At 33.0% G+C, this 16,539-nt stretch overlaps 1 protein-coding gene across 1 annotated transcript in view; it reads right to left on the reverse strand.

The window, feature by feature from the left end:
• The window catches only part of LOC111061876, a 52,388-nt gene extending 43,382 nt beyond the window's left edge, over positions 1 to 9,006 (reverse strand). The window contains exon 1 of the mRNA XM_022349573.2: positions 8,749 to 9,006. The gene's annotated coding sequence lies outside the window, so the exon portion shown is untranslated. The remainder of the gene's footprint in view (positions 1 to 8,748) is intronic.
• Positions 9,007 to 16,539: the final 7,533 nt, after the last annotated feature.

The raw sequence follows: 16,539 nt of genomic DNA on the forward strand, positions 1-16,539 counted from the left end.
AAATGGGAAAAGAGCTACAGCTAAAAACATCTTCGAAATAATTAAAACGAATGAATCCTGTATTCACAATCAATCAGTTTTGGAGCCCTACTTAAATGCAAGTGAGTCAAAAATGAGGAAACAGACTGCATTTGTGCTTTCATCGACTGCAGGAACTGCGATCTCAGATTCAGCACTGGACACTACTGGCTGTGGGGAGGAGACCGCCTCTGTTGGTGTCGGGAGCGAGAGAGGAGAGTGCATGCACAAACAAGATATGTCTTCAACTTCGACTCCAATAATGGGTCGGGTGTCGCATCTTCCAGAGAATCTCGGCGGCATTGGTGACGGGGGACTAACATGCAGCGATTCTCTGGCTTCAGGTTGCCAGGAGCTCAACATTTCCAGCCCCTTCCTGGGGTATGGCTCTCCGGAACTTAAATCTCCGTACAGTCTAAAAGTCATCCAGTCATTAACACGAATGACAAGAGGAAATTCTGCAAGTGAAATTATTAATGAGACTCTTACAAATAAGCCAGGAAACTATGAAACTGTCCAGGAAATACCTCTCAATGATAATAGTTTTTTAAGATTAACAGTGAATGGAGGAACCCTCCCGTAGAAACGGTGGGAGCTAAAAAACATAATTATAGAAGTAGGGAAAATGAAACTATTTATGCAAAAAGTAAGTTTACAAATAATGTAATAATCTTCCATCAAAGCATCCAGCACTTGGAGTCAAGAATAGACTCCCTAATAATCACATTGCAGGAATTAAAACCGGATATAATAGTAATAGTAACTGAACATAAATTAGATGAAAATGAAATTCAAAGAATCAAAATACCAGGATATTCCTGTATGAGTTGGTATGTAAGAAAGTAGTTTAAGGGGGGAGGCGTTTTAATATTAGTATCTGAAGAGCTAGTTGAATGCAAAAACATTATGGTAAGGGCAATAACTGTTATTAATGATGATAAAATCTTTGAAACATGTATGATAGAAATAAAAATAGGTAAGAAAAAATACATTATAGCTTTATTGTATAGAACTCCTTCAGAGAATATAGAAGTGTTTCTTGATAAATTGAATAGATTTTTAGTAGAAATTAGCAAAATTAACCAGAATGTTGTAATCGGAGGAGATTTCAATGTGGATGTTTTGAGGGAGGGTAGAAAGAAATCAGATTCTATAAATGTAATGAATATGAATGGATTTAGACATACTATAGAAATACCTACTAGAATAACTGAAACTTGTAAATCAGCAATCGACAATTTCATTATCAGTCTCAACAAAACTTCTATTAAAGTGGGATGTTTGATAACAGCTTTATCAGACCACGATGGACAAATTTTCCATATTTTAAACACAAATAATAAGTGTGAAAGTTTAAAGACTAAAACAATGGGTAGGAAGTTTGGGAAGTCCCAAATTCAGCGCTTTATAAATGATCTAGATAAATTGGATTGGACTGAACTTTATCAGAGTCCTGTAGAAAACAAATTTTCATACTTTTACAATTTGCTCAAATATTATTTTGATATTCACTTTCCGTTTGGTAGAATAGTAAGAGCGAAACAATTTAGTAATAAGTGGATTGATAATGAGATTGTCGACGAACATAAAAGGCTAATTGAAATGCATCAGCGATACAGGAAAGACCAAAGTAATATAAACTTAAAGAAAACTATAAAAGCACATAAAAAGCATCTAAAAAGAATTATCCTCTACAAAAAAAAGAGTTATATTGACTTGAAAATAAAAAAATCAACAAATGTAAACAGAACAATATGGCAAATAGTTAACAATGAAACAACAAACAAAAAGGACAAGGAAGTTATTAAAAATATTGTACTTAAAGAGAATGGTATAGACATAGATGATCCGTATAAAATTTCATACATGCTAAACAATGATTTTGTAGGGATGGTTGACACTCATGTCATCCCTTATCGAACCAAAAGTGACATAACAGATGAGAAAAATGAAAAAGTTACAAAATTATCATTTAGATGTAATACAATTGAAGAGAAGGACTTAAGTAAAATAATAGATTCGATAAAACCAAAGTGGTCAGCCGGCTATGATGACATACCAATAAAAATAATCAAGGATGCTAAGTCATCACTCATCAAACCTCTTTTGCACGTAATCAATGCCTCAATTATAACTGGAGTGTACCTAAACGAATTAAAAATATCAAAAGTAATACCAGCATATAACAAAGGAGATCCATCTGATCCTCTCAACTACAGACCTTTGGCCATCCAACCTGCCCTATCTAAAATATTTGAAAAGTGTGTACTAGTTCAGTTAATTGATTATTTTGAAACTAATGGTATACTTGACAAAGAACATCATGGCTATAGAAAAAACAGGTCAACCACTACTGCTTTGATAGAGTTCATAGAAAACATATTAGAAAACTTAGATGAGGGATTAAATACTGTAGGAGCATTCCTGGATTTAACCAAAGCATTTGACAGTGTGAATCATAAATTATTATTAAATAAACTTCAAAATTACGGAATTAGAGGTAAAGAGCTTAGCTGGATCAAGTCATATCTAGAAGGACGGCAACAGTATGTAAATATAAAGTATACAAGCAATAAAAATCAGTACAATATTGGATCAAACTTAAAATGTAATAACTATTCTGTACCACAAGGATCGGTGTTAGGTCCATTTTTGTTTCTGTGCTACTTAGGGGGGTTGCCTAAATATATGTGCGATTTAGTTGAAAATAGTAAATTATGCTCATACGCTGACGATATAAGTATGTGCATTGCTGATAAGGACTGGAACAAAACAGAAATTAAATGTAACAATTCTATATCATTAACTAAAAAGTACCTAAATCATAGACATCTGCTACTTAATGATAACAAAACAAAGTTCCTCCATTTTACTTGCAGAAATTCAGAGGTAAAACAACTTAATTCCGTAAATAATAAGGAACAAATCAAATTTGTAGGTCTATATCTTGAAAATACACTTAGTTGGTCCGTTCACATTCAAAAAATATGTAAAAAATTAAGCTCAGGAATTTTCGCGCTGAGACGACTAGCAAAAATTTCGAACTTAGAAACGTTAAAAGCAGTGTACTTTGCAATGATCCACTCCCATATTTCATATGGAGTTGAAATATATGGAGGAACAAGCATCTCAAACTTAAATAAAATACTCCTATTACAAAAAGAAGCAATAAGAATAATTCTAAATCTTGATAGAGAGCAATCATGCAAGCCATTCTTCAGTGAGTTAAAGTTCATGACGGTGCACAGCCTGTACATTTATAGGACAATATTATATATAAAAACCAACGAATCTAGATTCTCACGGCAAGTAGGCTAGATATACATAATTACAACACAAGAAATAAAAATAATTTTACAATAAAGAAACACAATAAGGAAAAATATAAACAAAGTCCAACGTACATGGGAATAAAATTTATTGGTTGTCTCCCAGGTTGCATAAGACATGAACCTGATAGATCAAAATTTAAGGAATTGCTGAGAGCATATTTGATGGATTTAGCATGCTACAGTATAAACGAGTTTACTGTAAAAAAATGAATTTTATACAGTCACTAATTTCTCTTTAGCTTTAAGTTAGTTTTTAGTTTTTGACTTTTCCATGTACATTTTCATGTATGTTTTGGAAAGAAATAAATGATTGATTGATTGAAGTTATTTTCTGCTGTAACGTCATTTTTCTCCCAAATAGCATGCATAGGCCTACTGGATCAGTGGTTCACAACCTTTCAAGTTTGGCAACCCATCTTTGGATTCTAATTTATTCTAGAATTATAGACAAAAGAGAATATTAATAGAAGATACGATTCACTGTTTTAATCCATTTCAATCTGAACTGTATTTTTTATAGATAGCAGAAAGCGAAAAAACAAAATGCAAACCTAAGTAACCAAAACGGCAACTGAGCAATATGTCAGCCTTTCACAAGAGAAAGAGTCAAACGAGATGAACTGTATTCACTGTTCTGCTTCATGTAGTTTCTTGTTGGATGATAGAGTGCAAGTAAATGGAGGTAGATTTTGTGTGAGTGAATACATAGTGAATACTGTCAATACATAGTCGCAATTTTAGGAAAGGGTAACGAACTGGAAAATGTGATGATTCCAACATGTTCTGGGCTCTAGTTTGGAAATTGGTGATGTCAGAGAGGAAATAGGGTTTTTTGAGAAAACTATAAGTCTTCCCCCGTAGCTGGTTTAATACACCTGCTCCACCAAGTATCAATCACGGTCACTAGAAATTGGAAAATAGATGAAAATAAGGAATCTAGAATAAGAATAAGGAGATTGAATCTAGTTCTTACCACAGGATCATCGAATGAATCTTTTTTGTGTGTTTTTTTTAAATAATATGAACCCATTGTGTGAGATATAACGGACAAACACCGTAAGTAATTTAATTCTAGGTAATAAATGTAATGAATCGATCTTCAATTGCATATCAATATTATGGGATTATACTCGTATTCCAGTGGCAATAACATGTTGTTCCACTTATATCAGTGTCACCAAATCTTCTTTAATTATAATTTCACTACACCTTAATGTGATGACACATAATGACACTCTCAACAGTGGTTGAGTATCAATATTATACATGAATCTTTGATATGAAGAAGTAAGTATTGAGGAGACTAGAACACTTTCGACTTATTTCACGTCCTTATGAGAAAAACTAATATCAACACTCATATTGGAAATTTTTTTAAACTAATAACTGCCTCTGAGACCGTTATATCAGGCCAATTTTCATTACAATGATGCCATGAGCATTGATTCTACCCAATATATTGATCCTACCTAAGTTCAAGCGAAAAAGATAAAATATTGTGTATTTATCCAATGATGAAACAATTCTGCAACATCTTTGAAGAAACAGTGTTCAATATTATGTATATATTGTCATTTAATTTCATAACAATTAAAATCGAACAAACGTTTAGAATGAGCGTATACTAATTTTATGAATTCTTGCATACAAGTTTCTATCCATTGGATTCTATCGATCAACTACTTTCGGTCACGAAAGAGTTGTCCATGTTCAGAGAAGATATAAGAACAAGTAGTAGAGGGTGAGTGTGGTAGTGCGAGAAGGTAGTTTGTAGGCCGCAAAAAGGGAAGATTGACCTAGGATGGCGCGACCGACCTCCTAACTACACTTCGCTTCGTTCTCTGCATCTTCTCCTCCTTGTTCATTGATTGTCTGTGTCTGGCCATCATCGGGGTCTCTATTTTCGGACATAAACACCAATCAATTCCACTTAGATTCGTCTTCCACAAGAGTGGATTTGATTGATTCAGGACAACCCCTCGACAGCTCTACTCAAAAATTGATAATCTTCTTCGTTGAACAGTCTTTCAGACGTTTTACACTGTTCGTGTAATATATTTCCACTTGATTTCTATTGCAAGAGGAAATATATATATATATATATATATATTATATATATATATATATATATATATATATATATGTGTGTGTGTGTGTGTGTGTGTGATTGCAAGATGTCAAGTCATATACAAGTTGCAAAATGAAAACTGATGCCGTTCTGTTCAATTTATCCTTATTTTGATCCAATTTCTCTTTAGCAGACTGATGTCCATTCCCAGGACTTAAAAAATATATCGAACTTATCCAATAAACTGAGTAGCATGCCTCTATTAAAGTAGTAGGCCTAACTCATTTTCGACAGAACTGAGATTTATAATCTCTACACTTAATATCTCACTCAAATTATCAATAGAGATTCATGATTTAGAGTTTAGAAGGAAGTGGAAAAATATACTTATGTTTGGTAGAACAGAAAATTGAGGAACTAGTTTCGGTTGTTACACAACTATCAATCACTATAGTGAACTGAAAGCTTAAACATAAGCAGCAGAATAGAATATCATGTGAGTGATGTTGTTAACCAATCGAGGTTGAGCTCTGTCATTGGCCGAGACAAGACAGCCCTACAGTTTTCCAAATATGGGCATGAGAAGAGAGAACTATTGAACAACAACACATAAAGAAACTAACAAAACCAAATAAAATAAAATTGATATGAGAATGAAGTTATATACATCATTAAAGGCAGCACACAAAAATACAAAACCAAAAACAACTACAAAGGTAGAAAATGTGCATTAATTAAGGAGGAATTCAAGGTTGAATCCGAAAGTATAATAAAAAGTAAATGAAAACTACTAAATCATTGATGAAACAGTAAATCAGTGATGAAACTAAATCAGTGGGTCATTACGAGTGTTTTACTGGCTTGAAGTTTGTTCATTTAGAATAGACTTGGCATCAGTTTTCATTATCTTGTTCATGTCCATGGTTTCTAATGCTAAACTGTCTGCCCTTGTCATTGGCGAACAGAGTATTAATTTGAATTATTAAAAATGTTTGTAAGCAATCAATTCAAAATTCAGGAGAAATTCACTATGTTATCATGAGCATCGTTAGAAAAAAAATGTACTGATCAATGTTATAGACAATTTAAACATTGAAAAATATTGAGGAAATGTCTATTTTCTAAGTTGTTTAGCATCTGAGTGAAAAAGTCTAGAAATTGAAAAATAGATAGGAATCTACTGATGTGCAAACAACACAGAGCAACTCATCACAAGCTAAGCCCGTCTTTGTGAGCTTCATACTTCAAAACACCCTCTGATTTCCATTCACTACTACTACCAGATTATCTGAAAATTCGAAGGAGCTAGACTTCGAGGGAGACATTCTCCGTATTATGTCTTCCACGTTTTCATTCTCTTTATCTATTTACTATACTGCTGCATCACATTCTCTTTATCTATTCACTATACTGCTGCATCACACCATCTTCTATTCTTCAATCTTTTTCACTTCCTCTCCGTCATTGCTACTCATTCCCCTATTCGCCGTCTCACTCTATTCTCGTTTCAACCCTTTCCAAGGCAATATTCTCCCTGATTTGCCCTCTCTCCCCTCGCAACCAACACTCCAACGCCCCACGACTTTCTCGTGGGTCATGTGACAAAAGAATTAATTAATTATTCATGGTATGCTAACAGCCTACACATGAACTCTATGCGGTGTTGCCGGTATTTTTGTTTTGCTATCTTTTTATACACAGAAAATAGTGCACACAAACACCAATCTGTTATTCATACACTCTGCACCGTTACTTCAAAGTAGCAGTTTTTGTACTTGATAGAATACACTATTGTCCCATTTTCATGTCGTGTACGGGGACCCAAGTTAGCCTCAAGTTTTTTATATACTATGTCGAACTATTTTTCGACAATCTTTTTAAAGAAACAGTTTAATTCACAATTAAGTTTGATTCTCATGAAGAATAATATTATAATATGCGAAACAAGCTAGTATACAAGTAAAGCATGTAATATGAGTGATGAGCATTATGAATGTGTGTGCATTCCCCACATTTTTATTTCCAAGGAATAAGAATTTAGATAATCGAATTATAATTAGCTGTAATAGTGGAATACTTCGGTTCATTGCATCAATTGGAATTTGTTATCGGTATTTCATGATTAAATATTGACTGCGAAAGAAACTATCTGAAATGAAAACTGGAGTTGATGAAGAACAATACTTCAGTTTCTTTGCTTTTTTTATCATGATAGGTTTTCAATTGAAGCTCCTATTGATTTCTCACTTTGGGAATTTTCAAGGGCTTTTTCAATAACTTCTGTTTGTGAGACAAATCTTAAAAACTAAGTTAGTTATTTTCGTTCATATTTACTGGAAATAGGACCCGAACAATTCAAATCTATCAGATAAAAATTATGAAACATCATTTGTCATTTTTAATGGTTGGATTGCAAATCTATCACAAGCAATTGAATATAAACGGAGCTTACTACCACAAGGAATAAGCTTGAACTGATTGGTTGAAAAATAAACTGCTGATTGATTGAAGTAACTAGAAAGTGAGTGATGAATGAATTTACAGAACTGGGATGTAGGAAGTAGGAAGTAAATTTTTGAAAAAATACGTAGTGAGTGATGAATGAATTTACAAAAGTAGGAACAGAACAGCTGTAAATTTTCGCGTATCCTTCAAGCTGTTATTGTGTTTTCTACCCGGGGTAATCACTACCAGGAGATAGTGGAGGAGGTAGTGGTGTAATACTATAGTTTTTTTTCAAATTCCATCGATTCTTTTGAATTTGTAGTAGTGTAGAGTGGTATTGCCAAACTCATTTCGAGACATTCATTTTCCAATTTGAGTTTCAAGTTATCACGTGAATGATAACTTTTTACACACCATTTTTGGATTAACTAAGAAATAAAATCTAGACCTGAGTTCAACATGAAGCTATGACAAATATCTACAGCTCTTTCCACCCCAAATACAAAAGCACTGTTCAGCAAAAACAAACAACTGTTCAAAAACAAATGTTCGACATACATGTTTGTCAAGGGATACAAGGGAAGAAAATTTTAAAGAGTGCAGACAAGAAATTTATGCTCTTAGCAACAACAGGCAAACTGTTCAAATATGCTCAAAATTGTCTACACTCTTCAAACAAGAATTTCGAACATTTGTGAGTGTGGATCGAGTTCAGCCTGAGGAAAAAATTAATTTGACAAGCATGCATTTTCAAATTGTTATTCAAGAGTTCAAAAGTACGAGGTCTTGGCCTGGCTAGTGCAGTCTAAGCTTTCCTATTGTGTATCACACGTCAATCAGTGCTCCGAAAATCTTTAATGGGTTCAGCTTCGAAATGGAACTGACCTGTTTTGTTTGGTGCATGTGGTTGGTCAATTAATTGCACTTGGAAGTTTAAAGCCTAGCGGTGTTGCGAAACGCTGACTGAGCGTGGGGTCAGCACATTTGCAGCAGCCCCATCCACAAAGTTTTCCGTCGCAAATTATTGTTTTTGGTGGGGAAATCGACTTTGCCTGCGATGTGGCGATACACGTGCAAAGTTACAGCCGCATACTGACGTCTGATGGCCTGACGTGTCGTTGTGAGGGAGCGCGCCACAACAAAACTCGTTGCCATGCCTCTTCACAATGTTCAAACGCTTGCAGCCAGGAAGCTCCTAATGTACGCTGATTCAAGAATCATACCAATTTATGTTTGCGACTTTAATGCGTACTTCTATAATAATAATACAACTTTATTTAGCATTTATCCAGAACTTTTAAAAACTGTATTGAAGCTGGGTTCTGACTGAGAAAAGTTTGACAAACATGTTGGTTGAAACAATTATTGAACAATTTCACCCCGGTTCTACTACATTGATTGAGAAGAAACGACTGATGAACAAATAAATGTGAAATTGAACATTGCTATCAGAGATGTTCTCTAATAAAATAGAAACGCGTTTAATGTTTAGATTGGAAGGATTCTTACCTTTCTGACCTTTGGACCCCGTCTCATATTAGTTGCGTGTCTCACTATACACATTAAATTTAACTAGAATAATCTTTAAACAACACCATTCTCATTGCAGACACTGCAATATCCTTACCCTGTGGACAATAAAATAATGAAACTTGTGTTTTCTGGCTTGAATTATTGAAGCCAAGCGCTCCAGATATTTGGTTTCAGTTTATACGAGGCTATACAGCACAGTTAAGTCGTAATTCCAAATTTATTTCTACCCTGTTGGACAGGAAAAAACCATTAGTTCTCATGGAAGTAATCACATATTGATGAAATGAAAATAAATGAGCACTCCCATAAGATTACCAATGGTTTCCTTTTTGCCCAGCAGTTGACAACCCATTAGAAATAGAAAAAAATAGAATGATTTTTTTATTATTTGTTAATGTGGCGAATTTTTGACAGTAATGTCCACTCAACCACTTAACCACGTTGTTAGCAAAAATTACAAATACAATACAAAGTATACAGAGGTAATAAAGAAATCGAAACAAAGAATTACAATAAAATGAAGAAATGAAGGTCGTAGCCAGCACGATTCAACGTATTTCAACAAGGATTACTATTATTGGTGTATTCCAAACGATAGTGGGTTTCAATTACACGAATAACTGACTGACATCATCAAATTACTACCCATTTTCGGAAAATAATTTTCGCCCTTGAATGTACATCGAACTGCAACGTCTCCTTTGCGTTTCCTGTCTGTAAGCGCAAATCACATTCATGCACAGAGCTTGCGCACAAGTCAAACTACGATTTCTAAGTTCTTTCGTCTTCACTCATCCCCAACTATTTGAACCCCTTCCAAATATTAAATTGCTAATACGATGAGGAGCTTACCGCGAAGCTCACCTGGTTAACGCTCTCTCTATCACACACCCACCTTCACACTCACTCTCGCTCTCTCTCTTTCTCACTCTCACTCTCTCTCACTCATTGTGGCTCACACTAGCACTCTCTCAGACTCGTACTAGCGCTCACACAAATAAGCAAAGTTTATTTATAAACTCTATAAAGGCCTCCATCTCTCTGCATTGCTGCTTCTGTTCTCCTATCACTATAAAATATTCTCTGCACCTTCCAAGTAGATTATGGAATGGATGGATGAATGAAGCCTACTTGGAGAACTTTGTTTTTATTCGAATTTTTGCTTCTAAATATACTTCATTATATATAATATATCTCATTCTTCATCAAAGGATACTTATAAGATATTCCAAATATTTTATTCATAGAGTAGGCCTACATATAAGATCATGTGAGGAGCTATTGAGACTCATAGGGTCTAATTAGATTTTAATTCCTCCAAGGATGCAAAAAATGCATTATAAATAGTTAATGCATATTAATACAACTTGTTATACAAGTTGCCTCCTGTAAAATTATCTCTCATTAAATGCACAAATAATATAATTATAATTATAACATCTATTTTCATTTATAGAGAATTAAAATCATTCCATACATACTGTTCCCTGCATGCAACATAGCATTGACACAGTTTTTTCCAAATCTCAGGAACTGTCAATCCTTAGAATTATTAATTTTATACTAGCAGGTAACCCGTACTTCGCAAGGGTCTATTTTGAAACTTGACGTAGTGAAATATAGAAGAATTGATGAAAATAGGCCTATAAGAATCCTTGGTTGATTAAGAATTTATAAGCAGCATTTCAAGTAAATCAGTCCAGTAGTTCAGACGTGATGATGCGTCAAACATAATTTTCCTACCCTCTACACGTGTGTAAGTGTTTAAGAGAAATGTTCTGCTGCTTCCTTACAACTGAAAGCATGACAAATAATTGAAAACTTGACAAACTGAAAACTTTATGAAATCAAATCTTGAAGAATTTAAAATAGGTTTATAACCATCCTCGGTTAAGCAAGAATCTATATGCAGAATTTCAAGTTAATCAGTCCAGTACTTCAGACGTGATGATGCGTCCAACATAGTTTTCCTATAATTTACACCTGTATACGTGTATTATAGTATAGAGGATAATAGATGGATCATTGTTATTTTACTAAAAGATAGAATAAGTTGAATAGTTTCCCTTTCAGCGGGAATTTTGACAACCCACAAAACTCATTTTTCATTTGAAAATATAACGAAAAGGTGCATATGACCTTATTTTTTTTTTTGCTCAGCTTGCCAAAATACCCCTCACTCCAATATTAAATTTTTCGACTGACTGTACAGTGAGTCAGTCATTCTATCAGGGCTCGAATAATTTTTAAATTTTAATTAAATGAAAATGGAAGAGAATAATTTATTTATGTAAATATCAACACCTTTATTCAAAGACATATTAAATGCATGCGTTTTCATATTGCCGATACAGCATTGATGAAACTGTAGACGTTTATTAAGAACTTTGTCTCAAAAAACTGTTCTAGCTCAAAAATTAATAATCCATGCTAGGCCTAAAGGTGCGTACAGATATACACGCACCGCAAACATGAGTAATTCACTTTTAATTAGCTGATTATATATGTTTCTTACAGAAACGGTAAGATACAGACATAAAAAGCTTGGCATCAGCTTATTGAAAGTGAATTGCTCATGTTTGCAGTGCGTAAATCTGTACGCACCTAACTTGCATCAGGAAAACAAAGTTTCAAAACTATGTTTTTTCTAAACAGATGTTTTTGAGATAATTTCTTTGATGCAGCTGTTTCACATTCACCATATTATTATAAAGAGTTTGTGAAAATGAAAACATTCATTAATTATCAAAACAATACTATTATTATATTTATAATAAAAATATTATCATCATTATTGAAAATATTTATCAATTATCAAAACAATATTATTGAGGTTAAGTGGTATCAGGTAGAAAGCAATAATAGAAACAGATGTTCCTTTTTTAATTTCGACCATATGATCTGGTGATTTTTTATGAAATCGTATGTACCATTGATGAAATTTTAAAATTAATTCAGAAAAATCTAGAAGGAAATTTGAAATTTGGGCTTCCAGGTGCACGAGATTGATAACTTATTTTTAGAATCTGTGTGCAAAATTTGGAGTTTTCATTCCCGTTTTTCCGGTATGCAATCCACAAGTTGACATGTTTTGATGCGAACAAACGAACACACGAACAACCAAACACACGAACAAACACAACCCTACTCTCTCTTATCATATAGATTTATTATTTACAGTGCATTGAAATAGCCTTGACACAGCTTCTCATGGTGTTGAAATGCTACATCGGACGTTTATTTTATGAGCTTATTAGAGTGCAATCAAACTGTATATTAAGCGGCTTAAAAACAACTTGTTGAGCTTGTGAATAGCGATCTGGTAATTCGGAGCTTATTGTAGATGGAATGAAGTTCACGTTCAATCTCTCCCAAAAGCAGTACCAAGATTAAAAGTCTTATGAAAGTCTGCTAATGTTGTCGATCCTTTAATGTAAGAAAGTAACTTGTCAATCATTCATAATCATAGGGTTCCAATATGTATCACAAGTCACGATGGCATTTTATATGATAGCTATTAAAACTTAATAATTATTATATATAAATATTTGAACAAATGGAATCTCTCATTTATTCACATCGGTACACATCTTATAGTTCAAATCTCACATAGCATTCCTTCTAGGGATTCTAAACCATTGCCTGGGTACGACACGTTAAAGAGGAAATGAAATCGGAAAAGCTTGGTGCCGATATATTAAGAAGAATCGAACAAAACAGTCAAACGTTGCAAAAAGTGGACATGCCAAGAAATCGTAGTTAAATTGTATAAGTAATGAGTAATTTATTGAATATCGGGGAAGAAAACATTATTTTTTCTGTATGGAGATACAGGAAGAGAACAGACAGATTCAAAATACGAGATGAAAAACAAATATTTAAGAGAAATTAATCAAGGCAGACGAAACCAGCGATAATGAAATCATCCGTACGTGTGTCATGGGGCGATGATATCCATGTGATATTTTTTTTTTCTGCGGCGTGTATCTACAAAAATGGAAAACTATTTCTGCAGTCAATGGAAGATGAGTAAGAAATTCATATTCAACCAATCACAAACCAACCCCAAGAGAGGTACAATTTCATCGTCAAAACATCACACCAATGCAGGAGCAAACCAATGAGAGAATATCAATCAATCAATCCATTTATTTCACAAACAAACATAAAATATCATATAAACGACATGGAAAAGAGATAACATGACAATAGCTCATAAACTAAAGTTATGATGCATAATCAAAATCTCCTGACTAACACAATCACATTCCGTATCATCGATCTTGTTATACCTAATCATAAAATCTCATTTTTATTCATATATGGTCTATTTGATGAGAGACATCATTAGTTGTCTGTTCGATAATTATTCTTTGTTTGGTATTTGATAAAAGTTTGTTATCGGTATGTCCCAATTTCTTTCAAACCATAAGCTGCATAATATTCTGTCTACTAATCTTATTTTTCCCAGCTCTTTTAATTTTCCTCCTATTTCGAGAATTGTTTGTTCATATTATATGTATAGAAAAATATTTTATTCAAGTAATTTCGTTGCATTTACAGTAATAATCTATTACAGGTCTATTACTGGTCTATTACACTAATAATTTACTTGAAAATTGTAATTTAATAATAAATGTAAAATGTAATTCAATTGACCGAGCGAAGTGAGGTCTAAGATTCAAGTCGACGGTTTGGTATTTCTCTTAATGTTTATATGTTGTGCATTTACAGCGAAACGCGGTAATAGATTTTCATGAAATTTGACAGGTATGTTCCTTTTTAAAGTGCGCGTCGACGTATATACAAGGTTTTTGGAAATTTTTCATTTCAAGGATAATATAAAAGGAAAAAGGAGACTCCTTCATACGCCAATATTACCGTAAAAATCAGACTATAGAATTATTCATCGAAAATCAGCTGTCTAGTGGACTATAATACTACCCGTTCAAAAACATCGAACAACTTGAAAATGTATCTTTCCATCAACGTTAGTAGACAGTTGACCATAATTCACTAGTAGTTCTGTGGACAGTAGACCTCACGCAGTATTCTCATCCACAAGTACCTGATTGAAACTATAGACCTTATGGAAATACAGCAATAGACTGGCTTCTCCACACATCTGTGTAATCACTTGTTAGCTGATTTATGATGAATAATTCTATAGTCTGATTTTTACTCTAATATTGGCGTATGAAGGAGGCTCCTTTTTCCTTTTATACTATCCTTGAAATGCGGAATTTCCAAAATACCTTGTATATACGTCGACGCGCAATTAAAAAAGGAACATACCTGTCAAATTTCATGAAAATCTATTACCGCGTTTAACCGTAAATGCGCAACATATAAACATTTTAACATTTAAACATTCAAATATTTAAACATTTGAACATTCAAACATTTGAACATTCAAACATTTAAACATTGAAATATTTAAACATTTAAACATTTAAACATTTAAACATTTAAACATTTAAACATTTAAACATTTAAACATTTAAACATTTAAACATTTAAACATTTAAACATTTAAACATTTAAACATTTAAACATTTAAACATTTAAACATTTAAATATTTAAACATTTAAACACATTTAAACATTTAAACATTTAAACATTGTGAAGTTGTGCTCCTTGGAGGGTTATCTCTTATGATAGAGTCCCACGTTATGAAGCTATAATTGTGTAAGGTGGTAAATCTCAAATCCTTTACAGATGATACGATGTTCTTGATATTTATAAGAGCAGTCGCCAAATTCCCTCTTTTGCGAATAAATTCACAAAAAATTAAGGCCGTCCGACTCGCAAAATTACTGGGTTCAAACCTCAGCTCTAGCTCAGTGGTAGATACATGAATTTTCCAAATACAATTAATTACCATAAAGTTCAATGACCGGTGATTAATAATTCTTACCGCTGCTTCTATGAAGTTCTTGAAGAATACCAGTGAGGAAATTAAAAGAATATTTGATGACTGATTATCAGTAACCATGTACCCACTAGAGAATAATAAAGACCAACTATAGTTTTTTCTAGTTGATTCTTAAAACGCTCGTCATGAATACAGGTATTCACCAATTTATCCTTCCAAAATTCCTTAGAACTTACAACGCCAGTTCTTGAAGCTCTCTGGATCCTTATAATATGATATAACTGGAACCTTATTAATATAGTTTTCAGTATACTTGTTCTGGCAGATTAAAGTGATTATCATCAAAGGATGATAAATACTGAGTGCTCTTAATAGCCTAAGAACAATATTACTTGATTCAATAATTTTATGCGCTGCTGAACACTTATTGGTACTAAAACAGCTCAAACTGTATATCATGAGATGAATTAGGATATAATAAAAAGTTCTATGATTTTGTATGCTGACATAAAACACAAAATATATTCCCATAAAACAGTGTATATAAAATATTCGATATCTATAATTTTTCAATATATATAAAATTTTCTTATATCTATAATTTTCTTTAAGTAAATTCTTTTCTAAAATCTGAACAATTATCACAGGACGTGATATCACTCAACACGTTGTGACTTTTCCTTTAATTTAAGTTAATTTGAATAGCGCTTTTAATTAATTTCCCCACTATACGTAGAAAACCTAAAACGAGCTCGTTTGACTTATCACTCACATTCATGAAGTTCTTGACGGTCTCGTGGATTGAATTAATTATTTCCAATAATTAATTAGGCAGGTCTCTTTCGTCTCTGCTGGGCTAACGTGTGGTCCAGATTTCTTATAGATTTCTCTCCGAATTAAAGATATATTTATGGAAATTGATTGTAAATTACGAACTCTTTAACAACACTGAGTTCACAGATAATTTAACATTTAATACAAATATTTCACATTTAAAAAAGGGGTTGGCTTGGTAATTTTTAAAATTTAAAAGGAAGAAAGAACCCTAAACTCCATGTGCATCCTCTCAGGTCAAGATCTTAAGCCAGAAGAAAGAGGTTTTCAGAAAAATTTATCTCTTCCTAGAACAATTTTGTAAGCTTCTCTCTGATTGGTCTTCAATTTAATAGATTCAATACAATTGGTTGCCTCAGAATCAGGGCTTCTTCAACTTTATAATAGAAAAAATTTAAATAAAAAGTATTTATACAAATATATGGAGTGTTTA

Source organism: Nilaparvata lugens, chromosome 4, assembly GCF_014356525.2.
Source record: "Nilaparvata lugens isolate BPH chromosome 4, ASM1435652v1, whole genome shotgun sequence".
In the NCBI taxonomy this organism is placed as follows: domain Eukaryota; kingdom Metazoa; phylum Arthropoda; class Insecta; order Hemiptera; family Delphacidae; genus Nilaparvata; species Nilaparvata lugens.